At 43.7% G+C, this 23,093-nt stretch overlaps 1 long non-coding RNA gene across 2 annotated transcripts in view; it reads right to left on the bottom strand.

The window, feature by feature from the left end:
* The window catches only part of LOC105094860 (uncharacterized), a 74,813-nt gene that overhangs the window by 29,371 nt on the left and 22,349 nt on the right, over positions 1–23,093 (bottom strand). For both annotated transcript variants that reach the window (XR_010383155.1, XR_010383156.1), the window contains one exon: positions 149–262. This is a non-coding gene — a long non-coding RNA (uncharacterized LOC105094860). The remainder of the gene's footprint in view (positions 1–148; positions 263–23,093) is intronic.

Here is a 23,093-nt window from a genome sequence, read left to right as displayed (position 1 = left end):
AATTCACTGATGCTCTTTGGGAATTACTGCAAGTGTAATAATGACACATTGCTCAGTTCTTAGCACTTTGTGAGGATCTGCCTTGAGAAGGATTTTACTTCAAAATTAGGAGGCAAAAGGTTGAGATGAAGGCTTAAAGAAAAACCACCTTTGGAATTCAGCCTCCAGTGGGGGAACTGGCGAGCAATCTGTGTTCAGTCTTCTTTTCAGAAGTGTCCTGATTGTAGCTGTGCTCCTGGAGACCCGGGCTTGCTGGGTGTCGCTAAAGAAAAAGAAAAATCCAACTGTGGGAAAGCATGTGAAGAAAAGAAGAAAAGAAAAAAAATGGAAAAGGCAACTCAATTCACTGGCCTTGTTATCCTCCCTCAGTGGGTCAGCCAGTGCCTCTGCCCCTGCCGTCAACACTCAGAGGACCCCTTCCTCACCCCAGGACAGGCTAACCAGGTGTGGAACTGCCTGAAATGCTGGTGATCATCTCGGGAGCCTTTTGTGGGGAGAGGCTTACCCAGGCCAACTGCAACAGCCCCAGGCCTCTGCTGGCTTAAGTCCCACCTTGTGGAGGACATCCTGATACCTCCGCCCCCAACATCCATCCCACCCCGTCCCCACTGTGTAGCCACCGTGTATGAATGGGTGAGCCCCGGCGGGTCCAAGCTAACAAGCAATCCCATTTCCCTGGATCTGGTGGTTGGTTCAGGAGCAGTCTGAGCAGGATGGGTACAATATGTTCTTTGCCTGTCTGTGAAGGCGGAAGGATTAGACCCAGTCGCTGCTTACAGCATCTTCAAATCTGGTGACGGAAGTCCCCCTACAGAGAAACTGACACACACAAGAAGGCAGAGCTGCAAGAATAACAAACAGACTGAGCCTGAGGCCCAACTGCTTTCACACCTTTCCCATCAGCATCCTCAGTGGTTCACACAGCCTTCGGGACCAAGTACCTGGAGAAACACACGGTCACTGGCTGTTATGTGATAGATGTTAAGTGGGAGGGAAAGCGTTCCATGGCCAAAAATGTTTGCAACATACTGAATGACACAAAATGCAGCCATCTGTAAGCCATTTAGAAACGAATCCATTTTATAAATGTCCAGGAAGGAGCGGCTACATGAAGCATTATGTAGACTTTTTCAACTCAGAACCAAACGGACTATTTGTTCTTGTTGCTGTTTGTTTTCTGAGAACATATTAGCGTTTCAAGAAACAGTCTGGAAAGCTTTGCTGAATCTCTGTCAGGTATTTACACCCTAGGAAGTAGCAAGGGAGAGAAGACAGCAGGCACTGGACTTGGAATGTGAGAGAAGCCAGGACAAGAAGCAGAACTGCATCCTTCCCAGACCTACCCCAAAGCTCCTGGAACTGAGAGGACTTGCTCAGAGGGTGATGTGCTGGCTGGCTGTGCACCATCGACACCCCGGCCCCGGCCCATATGCAATTCAGCAGGCCTGCAGGGGCCCAGGCAAGGGATATACATATATAATACAGATCTAAATAGATAGATGTTATCTTTCTATATCTTAGACATAATATAATAGCTATCCATAGATACAGATATTTGCTACAGACACTTTTGCTTTATTATTATCTACGTATCTATCTTTCTCTACCATCTGTCTAGCTAGCTAGTCTATTTCCTTGAAACAATTGAAAAGTTGCAGACAGGAAGCCCCAGTCCCACCAGAAGTGTCAATGTGAATTTACTAAAAGACAAGGGCACCCTTCTGCATGATACCCACAATTCAGCCACCAAAAGCAGGAAGTTAGATTTATATAGTATCACTATGTAATCTGTTCATCCCACTCACATTTCACCTTTGTTCTAATATGTACCCCAAATTTTTTTTCTTCTGTTTCTCGTTCCAATTCAGGATAATGTGTCACATTCACTTTTTTTTCCTTTCTTTTTTTTATTGATTTATAATCATTTTACAATGTTGTGTCAAACTCCAGTATAGAGCACAATTTTTCAGCCATACATGCATTCACTTTTGATGTCTCTTTCGTATTATTCAATCTGGAACGATTCTTCAATCTGTCCTTGTCATGATGACCTCTAAATTTTTGAGGATTTCACACCAGTTATTTAGTAGAATCTCCCTCCATTTGGATTTCTATCATGTTTCCTTATGGTCAGTGCTATTTGCGTTTTGGCAGAAATTATCATGGAAGTGGGGCTGTGTTTCTCTCAGTATGCCACATCAAAGGACACAATGTCAATCTGTCCCATTCTTGGAGATGCTTATTTTGATCTCTGGTCAGAGTCAGGCATGTGTATTTAAAATAATAAACTTGAGCTAAAATGCCACCATCCCAACTACAGAGTTACCTTTGCTCCAGCCACACACAAGACGACAGGAAAAGAGCACAGAATGAAAAGGAAAGCGCAAGAAAGTGTATTACTGAGGACAACCAGACTTTCTCTGTTTAATAATTTCCTTGATTATGAGTGAGGAGAAAAACATGGTTTTTCTTTTTCTCCCTTTGAACAGAAAAGGGCATGTTATGGTTGGCACATTCAGGAAGTATCAAGTTTGCTGTTAAACAGATTATGAAACAAGTTAACACAACATCAAACCATGAGATTATTCTAGGTCATGTTTCTGTCGCTTATTCAGTCACCTATCTGCGTGAATCAATTTTAACCTCCAAAGTTATCCAGTGTGTAATCCAAACATTCATAGTGCATTAAGTTGCAAGTGGATCAGAGAAATGCCACCTTGGGGCTGGAAATTCCAACTGTGGAGCAGCTGTTTCAAAGGTAGGTGGCACCTTTCAGACACAAGGCAGACAGCTTTCTAAAGAACACTCAGGATACCCTGTTTGGAAGGGGGCAGCACCAGAATCCCTTTCTAGAAGGGGCTTAGAACAGCAATCTGGCTAAAAGAGGGATGGCTAAGGCTTGTCTTCAAGCTATGTCATAGGCAGAACACTTTTAAAACTTAAATTACATACAACAGATCAATAAAAGTGCGTAAGTCTCCAAATTTGCTTTTAAATCCACCTTATATACTACTGAGACAATGTCCATTATACACACCAAGTAATACGATTATTTTTATTTGTAGTTTCTTCTATCAGGCCAGTGGGCATTATCGATTCAAACCAGGTGGTGTGTCACAATTCAAGCAAGTCTCAGAACAAAGAGGCCAGATATACGCACCCGTGTTAGCAGCAGGCTGGTGCAAGCCTTGGACAGCTCCCTCTCCGCCACTACAGATGTCAACCAGCATCTTACAGGCATAGACTGAGGGGGACTTGCTGACATAATCACGGCAGGATTGTATAGGCAACATCTGAGTTCTATCAGGCAAGAGGCTACTGCATGATGTGGAGCAACCCAGGCTAAGAGACCTCGGACCTCTTAAGAGTCACCAAAAAAATCTAAAGGTGCCACATGGCAAAGGAACATTGAGCAGGTTCTTATGTTGTTATTTTCTCATTACAAGCTTCTCATTCTGCTTATTACAGAAAAATCAGGAAATATAATCAATAAAAGTATCGGCGATCCATAATCCAATTTGGCATGGACTACCAGTTTTAAACACGTAGATACGTATAGACTGACATCGACAAATAAATACATATTTCTAAAACACATGGAAACTTTATACTAAATGTATGCTCGATAGCTTTCAATATCAATGTATACACTTGAAAGTCGGCACAGATTAATAAATTGGTTAAATATAACCAATCTGCTACTGTGAGCCTCTTAGATTGTTTGTAACTTCTTGCTGTTGCAAATAATCGTGCCAGCGAACATCCTGGCAAAGTTCTTTAATCATTTCCTTAAGAAAAAACTTTGGAAGTGATGTTGCCAAGTGAAACTTCATGCATATTTAAGTTTTCTTTCTTTCCTTATTTCCTTGTCCTTAAGTAATATGTGTTTATCTCCTTAACAAATGCTTCCTATTTCAGTGAGAAAATAGAAGATCATTTCCACTCTCCCCCACACCACTTCTCCCACCTTCCAACATCTGTGGGCATGAGCCCTGCCCTCCTTCCTCCTGCAGAACTGGCCTCCCTCTGGGCACTGGATCCCAGCCCCCCTCACCTGTCCATAGACACCGCTCCAGCAAGCCTCTTTTCTCCTTCCTGCACCATCAGTTCTTCCTCTCCTTCCTGTGGCTCATTCTCACCAGCATGCAAACAACTCTTATTTTTCCCATCTTTAAAAACAAATGCACAGAACCATTCTCTTGGCCCCATTTCCACTTCTAACTACAAATCTATTTCTCTTCTCCCCTTTGCAGCAAACTTCAGAAAGAGTTGTCTTCATTCAATGTTTTCCAATTCTTCCCCTTCTTTCTTAAGCCCACGTTAATCAGACTTTCACCTGCCCTCTCCACCACAGCTGTTCTTGTCAAGGTCACCCATGACCTCCAAGTTGCCACAGCCAATGGGCAACTTGCTTTCAGCCTACCTAGCCAATCAGCAGCAGCTGAAACTGATCATGAATCCCTCTTCCTTCAAAGGGTGTTTTTCCACGAGGGTGCAGGACACCATGAGCCCCTGGTTGCCCTTCTCCTTCACCCCTTCCTTCTCAGCATCCTGGCTGGCTCCTCCTCATCTCCATGATCTTAACTCTAGAGTTTTCCAGGAGGCAGGGTGTGGACACCTTTTTGCTGTTTAAAGGCAGTCTTGTGGTGATCTCGTTCAGTCTCTTCGCGACAGATACGTTAACAAACTCCCAAATGTAACTCTCCAGCCCAGGCTCCTTCTCCCACCTGTACCCTCCCTCCCTGCAGGTACAGCACGTGCAAAACTGCGCCCCGGGCTTCCCCCGTCCTGCTCCTCCCACAGGTGTGTCTCAGTCAGTGGCAACTACAACTAGGCCATAAACCTCGGAATCCTTCTTGATCTCTCTCTGTCCCCCACACTACCCATCCAAAGCTTCAGCAAACCCTGTGGGTCACACGTTCAGAATGTATCTCGTACCATACCACTGTCACCATCACTGTGGTCTGAGCCACAAAACCATTTTGCCTGGATTGTTGAAACAGCCTCATGACTGGTCTTGCTTCCACTCTGCCCACCTAGAGACTATTCCCAACACAGCCAGAGGGGTAACCCTGAAGGATGTGACAGATAATGTAACTTCTGCTCAACATCAGACAATGACTTTCCCTCTCACTCAGAGTACAAGCAACGTTACTGTAAAGAGTCTCATGTAATCAATCTCCCCTCTTGCCTTTCTAGCCTCAGATCCTGTTACCTTCCCCCATCCTTGCCTGCTCGGTCCTCTGCCTCAGGGCCTTTGCACATGTTATTTGTTCTGCATGGAGGGCGCTCACCACAGACACCTGAAAGGCTTACTTCCCCACCTCCTCTTCATTTTTGCTTAACTATCACCTTTCTCTGAGCCCTTCTTGACGCTTGTTTAAAAATCACTTCTCCCACTCCAGTACTCCTGATAGGCTTCTCCACTTTCTTTTTCTCCATATCACTATATATTTTATTTATTTCCTTTGTTGCCTAGATTTCCCCTGCCGCCATGAGAATCTAAGCACTGTGAGATTTGTCGTTGTATCTCCTGCAGCTGAAACAGCCCCCATTATTCAATATATACCAATCGAGTGAAAAAAATCTCTCCAAAAAGTCAGAAAAGTAAAAGGAGAGAATTAGAAAGACACCCATATACTTAAAAAGGAAATTTTATTCAGCCGTGGGAAAGCAAGCAATCCTGCCACTTACAATAACACGGATGGACCCTGGGGGCATTATGCTAAGTGAAATAAGCCTGACAGAGAAAGACAGATACTGTGTGATCTCACTTAAAAGTGGAAAGTAAAAAAGATGATAGAAAAGAGAGAAGAGTGGTGGTTACCAGGGGCTGGGGTGAGGGGTATGGGGAGGTGTTGGTTAAAGGGTACAAACTTCCAGTTGCAAGTTGTGGGGGTCTCATGTGCAGCATGGTGATTATAGCTAACACTGTAGCATATGCTTGACAGTTGCTAAGAGAGTAGATCTTAAATGTTCTCACTACCCCCCAAATGGTAATTATGTAACATGATAGAGGTGTTAGCTAAAGTTATGATGGTAATCATTTTGCAATATGTAATTATCATATCAACACACCGTACTCCTTAAACTTATACCATGTTACATGTCAGTCAATTATATCTCAATAAAGCTGGGGAAAAAAATCACCCATAAGCACACTACCCAGAACCACCGTTTACATGCACATACACTCTCATTCTTTTTCCTTTATTTACATGTATTTTCAATGGGGGTCACTTGATACATAATTTTAAAACCTGCTTTAAAATACTTGATATGCATATAATTTAGACTTTGAACACATGCCCCCACATAGCCTTTCAGAAATACCAAGTTACACCTTGCCAGGAGTTCATGAGGGTCCACTTTTGCATCTTCTCCCTCAAATTTGAGCTTATCAGGTTTGTTTTGTGTATAATCCAACCAATATAATAAGTTTGACTCCGATATTGAAATCTTTCTTAGCTGACTTTACTTTCAGTGTCTTCCCAGTTTCCCCTGTCACCCTTATCACTTCTCAATGAACACACACACACCTCCTCTTTCCTAATAATTGCGGGGAGTCAAGAGAATGAAAAGGGAACACTCTTGCTGGAGAAAATTTCCAGAATTGGAGAAGCTAGCTTGTTAAAACTCAGAAAGCCTAACAGACTGAATTAGGTTGTGTGGCTTAGCTGAATGAGGCTACAAGCTATCATTCGCTTGTGACATTCTGACGACTCACACGGACTACTGCTGCCCTGTATAGTCAACCGGCTGTGCGCTGTGTGACTCCGGGGTGGGGGTTGCCACGGACACAGATTTCAGTGAGAAGTCACCCCCCTGGGAGTCATGCCATGTGGCAGCCCCCAAAAGGTCTGGCTAGATTAAGATCAATTCAGTTTTAGGAATCATTTCTGAGATGCTTTCTTTCCCTGGCTCTGCCCTTCCCCCTCATCATCTATCGAGCATTTGTCTAAGAAAAGCAGACTTTCTATTGTGATAGTGAAATTTTTTAAGTTATATTTTTTGACCCTTTCTCTGGCCAACAAAGAAGGGGATGCAAGCCATTTGGTCCAGTAAAACGACCAGACGTGCCCGCCAAATGCCTTTGCTCACAGGGCTTTCCTGGGGGTGCTTGGGAGGGAAGCAAACAGCTGAGGTTTGAACCCACCTCTGGTGGGTCAGGCAGCCTCTGGCCTCTCTGGACCCTGATGCCTCGTCTGCTTTATCTATCTCCTTGTCCCTCAACCCCAACTCGAGCCGCAGGGAGCATGTGACGGGTCTCAGGTGTTTGAATTGAGTATTTTCTCATTGCTGGAAGAAATTTTCAAACACTTTTTAGACCTAAGAATCTCTTTCTACCAGACCAGGAATCCAACAAACCCTTACCAAAAATGTTAGCAAACAAAATAGGTCAAGGTGGAGCTGCTCTGGCTGAAAAGGTCCTACTTCTCCCCTACTGGGGCTCTCTTGAACCTGTAGGCTTCCCAGAAGCAGAATCTGAAACCCAGGCACCTCTGCTGGACCTCACACACAAAGGGTCCTCCTTCCTCCCGTCCCCATGCAGCCTCTGTTAGATTCCCCTGGAGACCAGAGTGAGGCCTCTGCTTAAGGTGCAAAATTTTAGAAGGGAAGCACCAAAAAACCCCCCAAAATCTCAGCCATCAAGACAAAGAGTATTTTAAGGTAATATTTTCAATAGTCAAAAATTAAAGCAAAAAATCCAAGGTGAACAAGATATTAATGTGTTAAATGAAGACGGATCAGTAGTGGCACCACGCCGAGCCACACTGGAACCTGAGCCAAAAGGACACACCAGCCGTACAGACACATAATCTTGATAATGGTCTTTATCTTGACTCCTGGGTTTCTGGTGTCCCTTTGAATTTTGGGCCCAAAGTGAGTGCCTCCCTCCCCTCACCTGCCTCTCCTGGTACCTGTCCATCCATCCCTCCACACTGTCCTACAGCTGGCTGCTTCTTGTAACTCTCCTCCCCTCTTAGACTCCCTGCGGATACAAGGACCAAGACATACTTGTCTGTATCTCCAACATATGAAGCACGTAGCAGGCATTTAGTAAATTATCTTTGAAGAAATGAATTGGACCAGCAACCGTTGGCTGTGGGTTTCTCCCATCTCCTCAGCTCTAACTAGCCCTGTGATCCTGGGCAAATCATAACCTCTCTGGCTTGAGCCTACTCCTCCATGAAATGAAAGACTTGGTAATCTCACATGCCCTTCTGCATCTGTCTATAGGAGTCATCCATCTGCAGAGTCCAAGCCTGCCCAGACATTCCCTGCCTCCTGGTTGATGGCATCAGTAAGGCAGCTGCAAGCCTGCTAGGATCTTGCAGCGGATGACGGAGCTACACGGAGCTGCAGGCAGTGGGGCTACGGTGTCACCTGTAAAACGCCCCTAGGCCGGATAATTGCTTTGAACTTACATGTTGCTGGGACTGTATTTTTAAGCCATTTAGGGGATAATTTCTCCAGGAATGCTGTCCTGGTTGGGAAATACAAGCACTGGCCTTTAATTAGACCAACATATGTTAAGAAATACTTTTCTCCTTCAGTTCCATTCCTGTCAGCCTGTTGTCTTTACATGTGGGGAAAGGCCACAGAAGTACTGAAAAGCACATTATGTCTTCCCACCATCCCCTGTCTGTGACTGAGAAGAAAAGAAAGACAAGCGTAGAGCAATTCACCGCAGGTGCGGAAACACGAACCCACGGAGCGCCTACGTCCGTCCACCACGTACGGCCTTCTGTGGGAAGCACCTCAGACAAGGTGCCTGTCCTCAGAGACTTTTCAGACCTTTCCAGGAGAGAAAACGTGAACACAGAAGCACCCCAAGGTGGGGAGATGACCAACTACCAAGATGGTAAGGGCAGGAGGAGTCAGACTAGTGGGAGGAAAGGAGGAAGCAAACCGCCTTTAGGTGTCTACTGTGTGAGGACTTGAAAACCTTCCCTTGTGTTATCTGCGTGACTATCTTTTTTAAGCATTACTATCTCTGTTATACTAATAAGGACTCTAGACTTGGAGCAAAAGCCAATCCGGAAGCATAATTTGCTTTCCCAAAGTGTTCATGTGCAAGTTCTCCAATATGTTGGAAATGGATTACCTAACCTGGACACTTAACCCGATGAGCAAACATTGCTCATCTCACTTCCCCCTCAGTGACACAGGCCTCGGCTTCCAAGCGGATTTTATTTAACTCTCTAATCCAAGGAGTACCTGCTCATTAGGCTATCGCCAAGGTTGGGAACCTCAGGCTGGGGAATTTAAAACAGGCCATTAGTCTTACTTTCACACCAAATATAATTTAAGCCTTGTCACTGGGCCATCAGACACAAAGGCTCCCTACATCTTATTTGGTAGTTCCCAAATTTGGTCACTGGATTCAGTGACCAAAGCTCCCCAGCTGGCTCCCTGGGCTGGGATTTTGCCTTTCTCCTTTCCAGAGGCAAACTAGATCCTGGAGGTTTCCATCAAGGAGGGCTCCAGGGGAAAGCAGCCTCCTCTGTCATTCTAAAGCCAAACCCTTGAAACAAAAGCTTTGGGACAGCAAAGCCTATAAAAACTTGCTGGGAGCTTTTTTCTTTTGTGTCTTTCCTTTTTTTTTTTTAATGAGTTTACCCTGTGGTTGTTCTACCTCCCCTTCCTCCTCTACCCTTGACCCCAGGCAATGGCAAAGGGGGTTGAGATTTAACCATCCAGGAAAGCTGACAGTTTGGCAGCCTTGGAATGTGGTGGCTTGTTTATCTAGGGGCCAAACACGGGCCAGAAACACACACATCCCAGGCCTCAGCTTCAGTCTGAGGGACCCAACTTCTCATTGGGAAGCAGAGGAACTGAACTAAGTTCTCAAAGATTCATAAAAGTGGGGAGGGTATAGCTCAGTGGTAGAGTGCATACTTAGCACACATGAGGTCATAGGTTTGATCCCCAGTACCTCTGTTAAATTAAAAATTAATAAACATAAAAACAAACCTAATTACCTCCCCCACTAAAAAGCCAAAAACAAAAAATTTTTAAAAAAAGATTCCTAAGATACTGGCCTGTGCGCCTGACCCACCAAGTATTTGTACCTGTAACATAAAGTCAGCTGGATCAGGGGATGACGGTGACTCACCCAGCATTTGCAACTTTTGAGGTAGCAATCCTATCAATTAAAAGGGGGCTTTTAAGATCTTAATTTTAAAAAAAAACAACAAAAAACAATCCCTTTGTTTTTGTAGGATGAAAATTCTATTCCACACTGGCTCTGTGATTTTTTTTTTTTTAATTATCCAATGAAATCTTAGTAGAAATATTGGTGCAGAGCTTTTTGAATACAAGATGTAAATCATCACCACAAAGGCTAAGAATATGAACCAGCAGAAAGTATCTGATGGGAACTGTGACGTTTCTGGGTAAGTGGCTGGGATGGCTCCTCCATTCAGGCAGCACAGACTTGCTTTGAGTCAAAAGACACACACGTTTTCCTGGCTCTCAGCTTGCAGTCAAGAACCTGGTGCGTCTTCCCATGACCACATGGAGTCTGGGCAGCGCTGGTGGAGCGTGCCCAGGAGGCGGCCAGTGAGTCCGCAGGGTTGCCCAGGAAGGTGGAACATCCTCTTTGGAAAACACTAGGGACTATAACAGACCCAAGGGGAAGAAGGCAGGATAAGTGGACAGCATGGTCCCTGAAGAGCTGATAATTTAACTGTAGGAAAAGAACCTAAATTCAGAGAACTTATCAACAGCCACTGGACGATAACTGACACTTACTAGCATGGTAAAGCAGGACACGGCACACAGGGCCGGCCATCTGTTCCTCGCCTCCACCACCTACCGCAGGTACTGTCTGTGCCTCCCCCCCCACCCCTTCCTTCTCCTGCTCAACTTCTACGCATCCCCAAAGACTCTACTCCAGCATCAGCTGTTCCAGGAAACCTCCTAACATCCCACAAACATGTCTGTGTTTGTGCTTCTGCATGCCTAGCTTGACCATTGCCCTTGCCACATTTTTACTAGGCTTTTTTTCCACGTGGACTGTGACCTCCATGAGGGCAGTGATTAGGACTGACGCATCAGCTCCAGGACCAAGCCCAGTGAGAGTAAATACCCAGCAATAGTTAGAGGACAAATCGATCCACAAATAACTGCTGAGGGTTTGCGATAACAAGGAAGGACAACAGCGTAACCAGGGAGAGCTGCTCAGAGGAGAGCTGAGTAACGTTTGAAGGAAGTGGAACTAATTGGATTGGCAGGAAGAAGACTGGGTATAGGTTTATGGGAAATAGTGGCTGCACTGCTCAGCTCTCACAAAACATCATACGGGGATTAATGAGAATGGAATTAATAAGAGAGGAGAGAGAATAGTTGCAGGACGTGGAAGTACTTTGTATTCTGGATTTGATGGGCAGGCCATATAATTCTTTCCATGACTGTAGTTGAGAGAGTGAGCCAATGCCAGCAGTGCCCTGATCAAATTCTCAACAGACAATCCATATTCGGCTTATTTAAATCCCCTGCGCTTTCAGTTTAATGCAGCATTTCCTTCACGTCCTGTCCGAAATCCTTATGCGTGTTTCAGCGGTGGCTGCAGATTATGGCCATGCAGGACAGCAAACCTATCCCCATAAAGAGCAAAGGTTTTTTTTTTTTTTTTTTTTAAAAGGCCGCAAGATCTTTATCTTGAAGGAACTTTAATCTCAAGTTTATTATGATTGAGCATCATTTCTCATGTATTTTCGTGTAATGGAAAGCCCTTACTCGAGTCCTGCCATCACAACAGCACCATCAGGAAGAGGAAATGAGCAGGGTTGTTAACCAGAACACGCTGTCCCTTTTTAAACATTAACCATTGTTCAGGTCTATAGACCTGGCGGCTAAAGGCAGTGATGGGAATCCAGAATCACATGCAAAAAAATCCTACCTGTGGAAAATTTTAGAGTTCTCATATCTGCCTTGATCCCTGAGATTATTATAGCATGTGTATATACACATATACACGTATGCATGTAAGTATCTACATACACATACATATCACATTTAAAAATATACAGCACACATTTCTTAGAGAAATAGAAGTACAACTAAACTGACCTATCTCTTATCTGAAAATAGCTCTATCTGACCCGTGTCATGTTTAGACTGAAGTCATCCCAACTGACAGCACTGAAGCCAAGGAGACATCACGCCATTAGAGCACAGCTGTGGAAGAAGTCTGTGCTCCACGGGGAGCTCTGTTTCAGCAGTTAGACAGAACTTGAGCATCCTTGTCACTTGCTGGCCCAGGCTGGGCCCATGTGTGTTATCACTGATTTTTATAATTCAAGGAGCACTGTTTGCTGCTCTCCTGATTTTATTTATTTTTCAATGAATATGAATCATGGAAACGTTTAAACAATTCTATCAGAAATGTGATGGCTGCAAACCATCAACATCACTGTCATTTTCTCATTGAGCACTTACGAGGCCAGTTACGGTGCAAACGACTTCTATACATCAGGGCACAGGACGTGGCGCTTGCTCGTATTCCTGTACTTCTCAAGGTGAATTAAAATACGTTACATAAGCATCTGTCTCCACTAAATCCTGCCACCGCTACAGCCCCCGAGTACAAGGCCTAGGCCTTATTCATTTTGGTCCCCCAGCGTGCTGCACACATTGGACACTCAACACGTTTGTTATATAAATAGAAACAACTTGAAGTGACGAAGTCATATTATTTTGGGCTCTTAAAACAATTATGGTCATGCTATCTTGATACAGTGGTTTGTCTAATAATGAAATCTGGAAACAAACTATATCTCAGCATAGGGGAACAGTTAAATATAAGGAATAGAATAACTACTTTGTGATATCAGGGTGACCTCAGAAGCGAAGATTTGTGAAGAGAAATCTTGTAATCCAGAAACAACTTGCGCCATGATACTAAGTTGCACATATGGTTTGCATACAGTTTGTATGTACAGCAACCGTGTTAAAGAAGATATTCATAGAGTTGGAAAAATACCTGAAAAAAAAACCCAACAAAATTCTAATGGTAGTTAAGGTGGAATAATTGTGGATGCTTTTTCTTATTTTTCACATTTTAATTAAAATCTTACATTAAAAATGTAAACAATTTTAAAAGAAGGAGGGTGGAGGGATAAATTGGGAGTTTGGGATTTGCAAATACCAAGTACTGTATACAAAACAGATAAACAACAAGGCCCTACTGTATAGCCCAGGGAACTATATTCAGTACCTTATAATAGCCTATAGTGAAAAAGAAAATGAAAAGGAATATATATATATATAACTGAATCACTATGCTGTACACCAGAAATTAACATACTGCAAACTGACTATACTTCAGTTTTAAAAAAAAGAAAAAAAGAAAAAACTAAAAAAAAAAAAAAGAAAACAGCAATGATAGTATTTATCATTGGTTAATAAAATAATGGGTGATATTATTTACTTAGCTGATCCTCAGTGTCAAAAACTTTCCACCATCAACCTATATACTTGCTTAATTAAAGGTTTTCTAAAATAATACAGCAAAATAATAGCAGCAAAACCATTAAAAATCTATGTCTTTTTTTGCCCCCCTCAATGGTTTAGAAGACCCATTTGGGTCAAATACTATAAACATCTCTGTGGAATTCCTCAAAATCATGCTTGGTCTAAATGAGGGCTCCTCTGACAGCTGTCCCTGTCCTGTTAGCATGCAGACTGTAAGTAATACTACTACTGAAAGGCTGGCTGCTTAACTTCAATGCTGGGCTGGTTTACAGGGAGGCAGAAGCTTTCTCACGTCTGTTAGACGTGAACTGTACAGTCCGGCGGGCCACACTGCGGGGACCAGGCTGGTAAAACAGACACACTCGATACACTTAGCGTAACAGAAACACTTCTACCACGAAGGCACTGCCAGGCAGAAGCAGAAATGGCCTGTGTGTCGGAAAGGCTTTCCTTCTAAGTCTTCTGTTGGGGTTTCAGATTGGAACTTCCCCTAGGCTTTCCACCTTCAGATGCTCTCTGGATGTACTGAGTTCTCTTCTTGTTCACCCTGCCTGGCCACAATTTTATTTATTTTATTTTATTATATAAAACAAATAACATATATAATAAAATAAAATAAAGGATGCAATTAGATATATTATTTCCCCACTGCTCTAAGCCTTCTCAGGTCCTTTGTTACTTATTTGTCCCCACAATTCTATCAAAAATATACTGGCATCTTTTGAAGCAGGGTGTCTGTCTTGTTAGCAGAAAGCTCCTATCTTGTTTTAAACACTAAAGTGTCACTTTGCATAGCTCCTGGGTTTAACTAACCTTTATTGGCCAACATGAGAGTTGCCCAATTTCTGGTGGGATAGAATGGGACCTTTCCACTGAGTAAAACAAAATACTAATAAATAAATGTACACCCTAAAAGAGCGCTGGTTCTGCACAAATTAGAAGAGATTATTTGCACACCTCAGGATTAATGATCAATTAGCAGAAGTCCTGATCCTATTAGAAATGCTAATCTCGTGAGAACAGAGAGAACCAACCACTTGTGAAAAGGCTGAGCAGTCCAGGCTGTGCCTGGCCCCACTGTCCTGGCTTTGTGAGAAAGGAAGAAAAAGGGGAGGGGAAAGAATATGTGCTCAGCGCCCACTAGATCCCAGACATTGGGCAAGGGGCTCTCACACACTCAGTGTAGTCAATCCTCATGCCAATCCTTCAAAGCAGGATTACAATCTGCCTTGCTCCTGATGGAAAACCTGAAGATCAACGAGATTAAGTCACTGGACCTGGGCCACACAGCCAGGAAGTGACAAACCTAGAAGTGGGGGGACTTGAACCCAGGGTTTTATGAGTCCAGAGTCTGCCATGTTCTCGTTACAGCAATTGTGGGGTTTGGTTAGACAGTCGGTGGCAACGTTCAGGTTATTAAAGACCAAAGATCAAGGTACAGGTCACCTCTGCATGGCTGAATGCAGTCTCCTGCCGTGACTCCAGGACTCACTCCCACGCTGACTGTATCACATATATTTGAAATGAGAAGTCACGTTATCCCAGATGGACTCCAGCATGTCATGACCTTTGGCATCAGGATTTATGGCCACGGCCCTAATGCTGACCATGTGACCCTGTATCTTTTGAGCAGGGGCTGGCCCATGAGTAGAAAGGGCTTGAGGACCGAGGAGCCATTCTCTCTCCCTAACCAACTTACATTTTTATGGAAATTCCACCATTATAAAATCATTCCTTAGGACGTGCTTTCTCCTCTCCAGAATATCCTATTGAAGTACATAGACCCTTAAAAAGGCAACACCTGAAACTTATTTAGTACCCAGCATCCTGGCAGGAGGTAGCTGGGTGAGGCCTGGAGGCCAGGTACTCCAATAAAAAACCAGGTAGGAGAGTTTTAGAAAAGAAATTTCTCCTTTACTGCATCCTCCCTCACCTTGTGTTCAGTCCTGTCAGTATGTTTCAATTTTTCTCTTGATAAAGTATCAGTAATCATGAGACATTGGGGACATGAGTTTAAATCAACCAGACATGGAAACATGAAATGGACTCAAATGATTGGTTTCATAGAACCACAAACCAAACTAACTTTTAACATTTGTATTTTTAATAAACATTTAATTTTAGAATTGTTTCAGATTTATAGAAAAGTTGTGGAGATATTAGAGAGAGTTCGCATTTATCTTACACCAGTTTCTCCTGTTGGTGACATCTGACATCAGCACGGCACACCCGTCACTACTGAGGAACCCAAAGTGGTATCACATTACAGACCAAAGGCTGTACTTGATTCAGTCTTCCTTAGTTTTCACCTAATGTCCTTTTCTGTTCCCATCCAGCTGTCATGTCTCTTTCAGCTCCTCTAGACGGTCAGTTTCTCAGACTTTCCCTGTTTGTGATGACCTTGACAGTTTGAGGAGTACTGGCCAGGTAATAAAGAAAATGTTTCAATTTGGGTTTATGCGACATTTTTCTCATGGTTAGTCGTGGGCTTTGGGGGTGGGACAACCTCAGAAGGAAAGTGCCTGTCTCATCACACCATATCAAGGGTACCTGACAGACCACTGTTGACTGAACATTTATTTTTAAAGAAAATAAATCATGTGACAAGCCAGTCTGAACCAGAGCCAGACCTGTCCATTTTCTAAAATGACTGAACAGCACAAACTCAGATTGCCAAACTCTCTTGAAACAAATTCATGTTTCCTTCAGTCCAAGTTTCTGGCTATAACATTTGTGCAAGCTCCTTTTGCAGAAAACATTTGGCGCTCCTAAGAAAAAAATGGCTCTTAAATATAGAATATAGTTAAGATGTTACGTATGAAGAATGTCACTGAACCGCCTGTGAGTGAGAGCTGTCGTTCCCGAACACCAGCTGTGGAACCCTGCCTGCTGAGCCCGCAGGCCCCAGGTCCCTGGAAGGCAATATTAGCAATGAACCAGATTTCCACACTTCCCGCCTCCCCTGAATTCACAGCATTGCCAAACTGCCGGGCTGCTGCTAGGAGTTGGTCCCATTACCTTGTAGGGAAAGTGCTGGCAGAGCCACCTTTCCTTTGTGTTGCATAAGAACATCATCTTCATTTCAGCGATTTAACTCTGATTAAATTTAGACGTCAGCCTTTAAAGTTCTCTGAGAAGCTTTTAAACTCAGAAAGGGAAGAGGCATGCCAGTGGGTTCTCTGCAATCCCTTCCTACAGGCTCCTTTCAGAGCAGCTGGGTGAAGCCCAGCATCACTCAGAGAGCAGCCGTTTTCCAGGCAGGGAGGTGCCTGGTTGGAGCGGCTTCTCCCACTCTGCCTGGCCCTGCTGGGGGAAGGTGGCGGGGGCTCCCTGCACCGCCTGCATCTTTCTAGTTTCAATTACTTCCTTCACTTTCTTGATTCTCAGGTAAATATAGTCTGCAGTGGGTTTTTTTTTTAAATTTCACTTTTATTACTCATTTTTTTTTTTTGGCTCTTTCAATTTTTCCTCTCTTGCTAAACCATCCTATATTTTTCCTCTTCCTGTTTTGGCCCTCCCGTCCCCAGCCCTTGTGCTTTCACTGAACACCCAAGGCTGTTTCCCCTGATGAGTGTGCTTTCCTGTGCTCTCCAGTGCCTTCCTGCCATTAGGGTGAGTGCAGGGGAGCCGGGATGCGATGGCACAGCCTTCTTCCCTGCCTGGGGCTGAGGCAGGCCCACTGCAGGGACCCACATGGTTCCTTCCCCAGGTCTCCTCCCCACACCCCTTTTAATTTGTTCTCCTAACAATCTCAAGGGTCTTACTGCTGCAAATTGCATTTTAGGGTTTTCATCCCATGTGTTCTGCATGCTCACCGTGCAGAGAACTAAGCAGAACTACCAAATGACCTAAAAAGAGGTCCTGGGAATCCCTGCAGTGGGTTATGGCCACTGCAGATGGCACTGTCTTCCATTTATGAGGGTCCTTAAAGGATGTGTAAGAAGGAGTTTTGTAATCAGGGCCATACGCTCCAGGCTTCGTTACCAGGACAGATCTTCCACATTACACAATCCCCAGGTGCTTTGATCTCTGCTGTCCTGGTCAGTATACTCAGCTGGATAAATAACATTAGTCCAAGCACAGCTTCCTGGACACATGGTAAAAAGTGATAATGTCTTACATCTTCTAGAAGCACAGGTGCTTCAGATCAATGAGGCAAATCTTGTGGAAACAACTAATGCTAAGCCAAAAAAGCTTTTATGTTCACAGGTTCAGAACTGGAAGGTAAAAGGAATTTTCTGGGAGCGAAAAATATTCCCTTTAGAGCTAATGGATTGTTAACATTCAGCATGGTTTATTGTGCTCTTAAAAAAGAAGAAAAGAAAAACAACCAAAACAACAAAAGTAATAAAACCTGCACCATCACCATCAGCTTATTACAACAGTTAACTTTCTGCTTATGAGATTTTCAAAGACGACTCCCCTGAAAGCTTGACAAAATACACCATTATGAAACAGATGATCATTCTCCAGGTTTGCTCTTATCAGAACAGATCCAGGTGGAACGGGAGACTCCTACTGGAATATGGCTCACTTCCGATTGTTTAGAAATGTTTCTCATGACTGACTAGATAGCTTCATAATTGGGTTCATGAGGATAAATTTGTCAAGATTCCACTCCATGTGGCATGGATATTCTCAACTCAAACTCTCAAAAGATACTCCTCTGTACATTCATAGGCAAATACCAAAAGACTCATTCTAGCTTTTCTCCAGTTGGGAGCAGTGATGTAGAAGCAAGTCTCATTCTGTTGGTAAAGACTATTGCGTGACTTTAAGAAGATCCTTTATCGTCAGGGTCTCTGCACTCTCGTGCTTAGACTAGGGTCTAGCCCTAATAATCTGTGTCCCTAATTAAAGCAGTGATGAGGAAAGAGGGTTCTGCAGTCAAATAGCTGTGGTTTCAAATAGTGGCTCCACCCTAAAGCAGTTATGTATTGTTGGACAACACAGATAACCTTTTGGAGCCTCAATTTCCTCATCTGTAAAATGGTTACAATAATAGCACCTTCCTGAAAAGGTTGGGGGTAAAGGTTAAATGAGATGATTACATGAAACACTTAGCTTAGGGCCTGGTATTATAGGTGCTGGATAAATGTTAGCTCTCATTCATGGAGGCCACATTATTACAATAAGCGGTTTATCGCTATGTGGTTTCCACCTTTTTCACTAAATTGATCAACTGTTCTTGGGATGGATCAGGCGGATGAGCTATGGAAGACCGAGACGCTTACTGTTATAAATTCAGAGGCATCAGCATTCCTGCTTCTAGGGTTTTTGATGCAAAACAATAATTAGGTGTGTTGTGTCCTCTCTGGACGGCTTCCAATGAATACGACTATCTACTAGGAAAGCAAATGTCCCACGGGAAATGTGGGGTTTTTTTTCCTGAATGGTTTCTGAGCCAGGATGAATAAGGTTCAAAAATAATAATTTTGGACAAATGATAATAGATTATAGGGGCATGTACCTTCTAGAAGTGTATGCCTGTCAGGGGAAATGCTTTCTGTCCCAATCAAGATATTACAGCTAATCCCAATTAAACAGCAGCAGAGCACTTCGTCATAGATGAAAAAGCCAGCAGTGAGTTAGGTGGAAGGGGAGATGTGAGGCCCGTGGTGCTGACCAGGGAAGGGAAGGCCAGGTTTCTGGCCCACTTAAGCTAGCCTAGAACACTTGTGAAAGTGTGAGCCTCAGTGTTCTCATCTGCAAAATCAGGATACTGCCTGCCCCATCCTGGTCACAGGACCAAAGGAGATCAAGTGCAAGAAAGGGCTCTCCAAAACCACGGAACATTCCACAGACGCAAGGTACTCATTTAGATTCCCAAGGAGAAAAACAAATACTGAACTAAGTCATTGGAAGCAAAAGCCTCCCTGAAAGATATTCATTCTCTGAATTTATTCAAAATCAAAGATTTCCTATTTTGATTTTCCTCATATGAAGTGTACCAAACACATCGCTACTTCACACAAACAACCATTTCCACCCAGGGAAGTAAGGACACCCGAATCCCCTTCTCCCATTGGACAGACCCAGGGGCTACCTATGGGCCAAGCAGACTTGAAATCACATTTGCTTTGGTCTCCCTCCTCGATAGCAAGCACCTTGCCTGCCCAGTTCATCAGTACCTGGTCCAGGACAGCACAGAGAGAGAATATATTCTGTATGTACACGGAATAGGCACTCAGCAGATGTTTGCTGAATGAGAGATGACACAGAGATTCTTCCCTACTAGGCTGCTACAGTGGTGTCTGCAGCAAAAGCAAACAATGGAAGAAGAAGAACGGAGAGAAGAAAGGAGAAAAAGGAGGAAGAGGAGAAATTTTAACAGGTTGAGGAGGACTCTGGTCAAGGTTTCAGGAACTCCCTCTCCCATGCACCCCTTTCCCGGCTCCCTCTTGCACCCTAAACTCCATGGGAAGAAGGCTAGTCACTGCTGATTCAGGATACTTTTCAAACCAAAGCTGAAAACAACTTCAAAAGAATGTGACATCTTGAACAAGCAATTCTCCAAGGAAGACATGCAAATGATCAATAGGCATATGAAAAAATGCTCAAAATCACTAATTATCAAAGAAATGCAAATCAAAACTACAATGAGGTATCACCTCACACCAGTCAGAATGGCCATCATTCAAAAATCCACAAATGACAAATGCTGGAGAGGCTGTGAAGAAAAGGGAACCCTCCTACACTGCTGGTGGGAATGCAGTTTGGTGCAGCCACTGTGGAAAACAGTATGGAGATTCCTCAAAAGACTAGGAATAGACTTACCATATGACCCAGGAATCCTGCTCCTGGGCATATATCAAGAAGGAACCCTACTTCAAAATGACACCTGCACCCCAATGTTCATAGCAGCACTATTTACAATAGCCAAGACATGGAAATAGCCTAAATGTGTATCAACAGATGCCTGGATAAAGAAGATATGGTATATTTATACAATGGAATACTATTCAGCCATAAAAACCAACAACATAACGCCATTTGCAGCAACATGGATGCTCCTAGAGAACGTCATTCTAAGTGAAGTAAGCCAGAAAGAGAAAGAAAAATACCATATTAGATCGCTCATATGTGGAATCTAAAAAACAAAAACAAGAAAACAAAGCATAAATACAAAACAGAAATAGACTCATAGACATAGAATACAAACTTGTGGTTGCCAAGGGGGTGGAGGGTGGGAAGGGATAGACGGGATTTCAAAATTGTAGAATAGATAAACAAGATTATTCTGCATAGCACAGGGAAATATACAGACGATCTTATGGTAGCTGAAAAAAATGTGACAATGAATATATATATGTTCATGTATAACTGAAAAATTGTGCTCTACACTGGAATTTGACACATTGTAAAATGATTATAAATCAATAAAAAATGTTAAAAAAAAAAAAAAAAAGAATGTGACATCTTAAGGATACCAAATGCCATGACCAGGAGATGCTGCTTATAGGGAAGTAAAATATAGTCTGATTATTTTTCAGTTGCTGTCGTGCAGAAACAGTAGTTCCAGCTGACTTTAAAATTGCTGCCTGAATGAAGGAATGAGGATCTTCTGGGAAATGCAGGCTTCTAATGGAGGGTTGTGGTTTGAAAAGGTTCCCACGCAGTGATTTTTAAAATGCCTATTGACCTCACTGCAGCGGCTGCTTTTCCATCATAATCTGTTATATAATTACTGTGCAACTTCGGCGCTGCCTCTTACAAGACCAATTTAAACTTACCCACCTAGACCAGCATCACTGACCTTTTTCTAGAATCTGTGGGGCTTATTGGAATTGCACTGGCAGAGCTAGAGAATCTGGGTGATTTCAACAAAATTAACCTCGGGAAAATTGGTTCAAGGGCTCCTTTTCCTTCCCAGGCTTGCGATGGATGCTGTAAAGCCAACGCTTGAATTTGAGTGGCTTGAGAAAAATTGAGTTTGGTGCCTTAGTAAGTGTTTGACCCCAACTGCCTCTCACCACTTTCCAAATCATTGCATATTAAAGCCTGCAGCATGTGAGAAGCTATTTTAGTCCGAATCCTGTGATGGAAATAACAGAAGCAGAGTTTGGATATCTTAAGCAAACAAATGAATTTACTGGAAGGATACAGCAGAGCTCACAGAGCAGAAGGAGAAGCCGAGAGTGGCTTTGTAAAAGGATGAGAGAAGCTCTAGGAATTCAGGTGTTAGGAACCACCAGTTCCTTTGGCCACTGTTACCAGAGCAAATGATTTAGAAGCATTCTGTTTTTGTGTCACTTCCCTCCACACTGAAATTCCGGGTCAAGAGCATCTGAGAGACCCAGTTCCAGTTAACGTGTGCGGCCTCCCCGTGGGGTAGGCACCAGGATGGACCAGCACTGCTCCCGCGGGGAAACGCGGGTCTCCAGGGAACAGGGCAGGCCCCCCGTCAGGCTGGAGCAGCCTGGCAGGCGGGGAGAGCAGTGCTGAAGGCAGAGCCCTGGCGTGGGTCCTCCTATTCTTACTCGCCCTCCTCCAGCTCCGCCTCTCCCTCGCTGCCCCCCGCCCGCACCGAGCTAGCACGCCAGCCACGCCCACAGCAGGACCCCCGACCCCCAACAGCCTCGGAGGTGCGAGTGGCTTAGAGTTTTTGCAAAAGGAGAAAAATGGGTAAAAGGAATAACACTGGAGAGAGGAATGGGTATCATGCCCTCCTTTCGAGCTGCTGAGTTGGTTTCAGTTCTCCTCGGGCTGACAAATTTTTTATTTCATTTGAGGAAAACTCAAATGATACTGCTCCTGCAGTACTACTGAATCTGCTATTTGTGATTCTGTTTAAGTGTAAGGAGAAAACAAAGATACAGTAATAGCCGATGATTTTTTAAATTCCTTTCCTAGAACTGACTTCTCTAAACTTTTTTATTACATCATTCAATTAATTATAACATGTGTAATTAATTTAAAATGTTCTTTTATTGATGAGACAAACAACAACAAAAAATGGAGGGTGCCAAAGAAGTAGAGAGGTTGCTGGGCAGACCCACCATCCTCATCCCCACCCCCACCCCCACCCCCGCCGCCACAAGGCAGCACGCTCATTGCACTCTAATCCGTGATGGCTTCTGCTCCAGGGCTTCCATCTAAGTGACCTCTCAGGTGATACAACCTAACAATCTATCATGCACCCGGGACTTCATCCCAATGCAGCCCAGGAATGGAACGAAACAGCACACACTGGAGAAACCTCTTCCAGTATTATGCCTGACAGGGTCTAGTTTGGAGAATATCCAACTCTGCTGTTGCTTCACAAAATATAAGGGCTTGTGGCTCTTTATCTGTTACATCTTTTAAAGCTTTGGGATGTTTTACACAGTTCAGTAGAAAGTTAATAATCGACTTTGATTCATGTTAGAGCAAACCAGTGTGATCGTTCTGCTTTTCTCTTTTTCCTTTCAGTTCAAATTCCCTCCTCTAGCCCTGCAAATTTCCCTCATGCCTCTGACACTAGAAGCCCACCAAAGCAGAATGGAGCCGATGTTCACTGGACACCTGTCGCACGACAAGCACGACAAGTGTCTGCATGTATGTGTTCACTTACACTTGTAGTATCTTCAGTGAACATGTGTGCAACCCAAGATCCAGTGAGGCTGAAAAAC

The sequence above is a fragment of the Camelus dromedarius genome, chromosome 11 (genome assembly GCF_036321535.1).
Source record: "Camelus dromedarius isolate mCamDro1 chromosome 11, mCamDro1.pat, whole genome shotgun sequence".
NCBI classification, from domain to species: Eukaryota; Metazoa; Chordata; class Mammalia; order Artiodactyla; family Camelidae; genus Camelus; species Camelus dromedarius.
The sequence above is the reverse complement of the archived record's forward strand: the minus strand, read 5'-3'. Positions and strand labels throughout refer to the sequence as shown.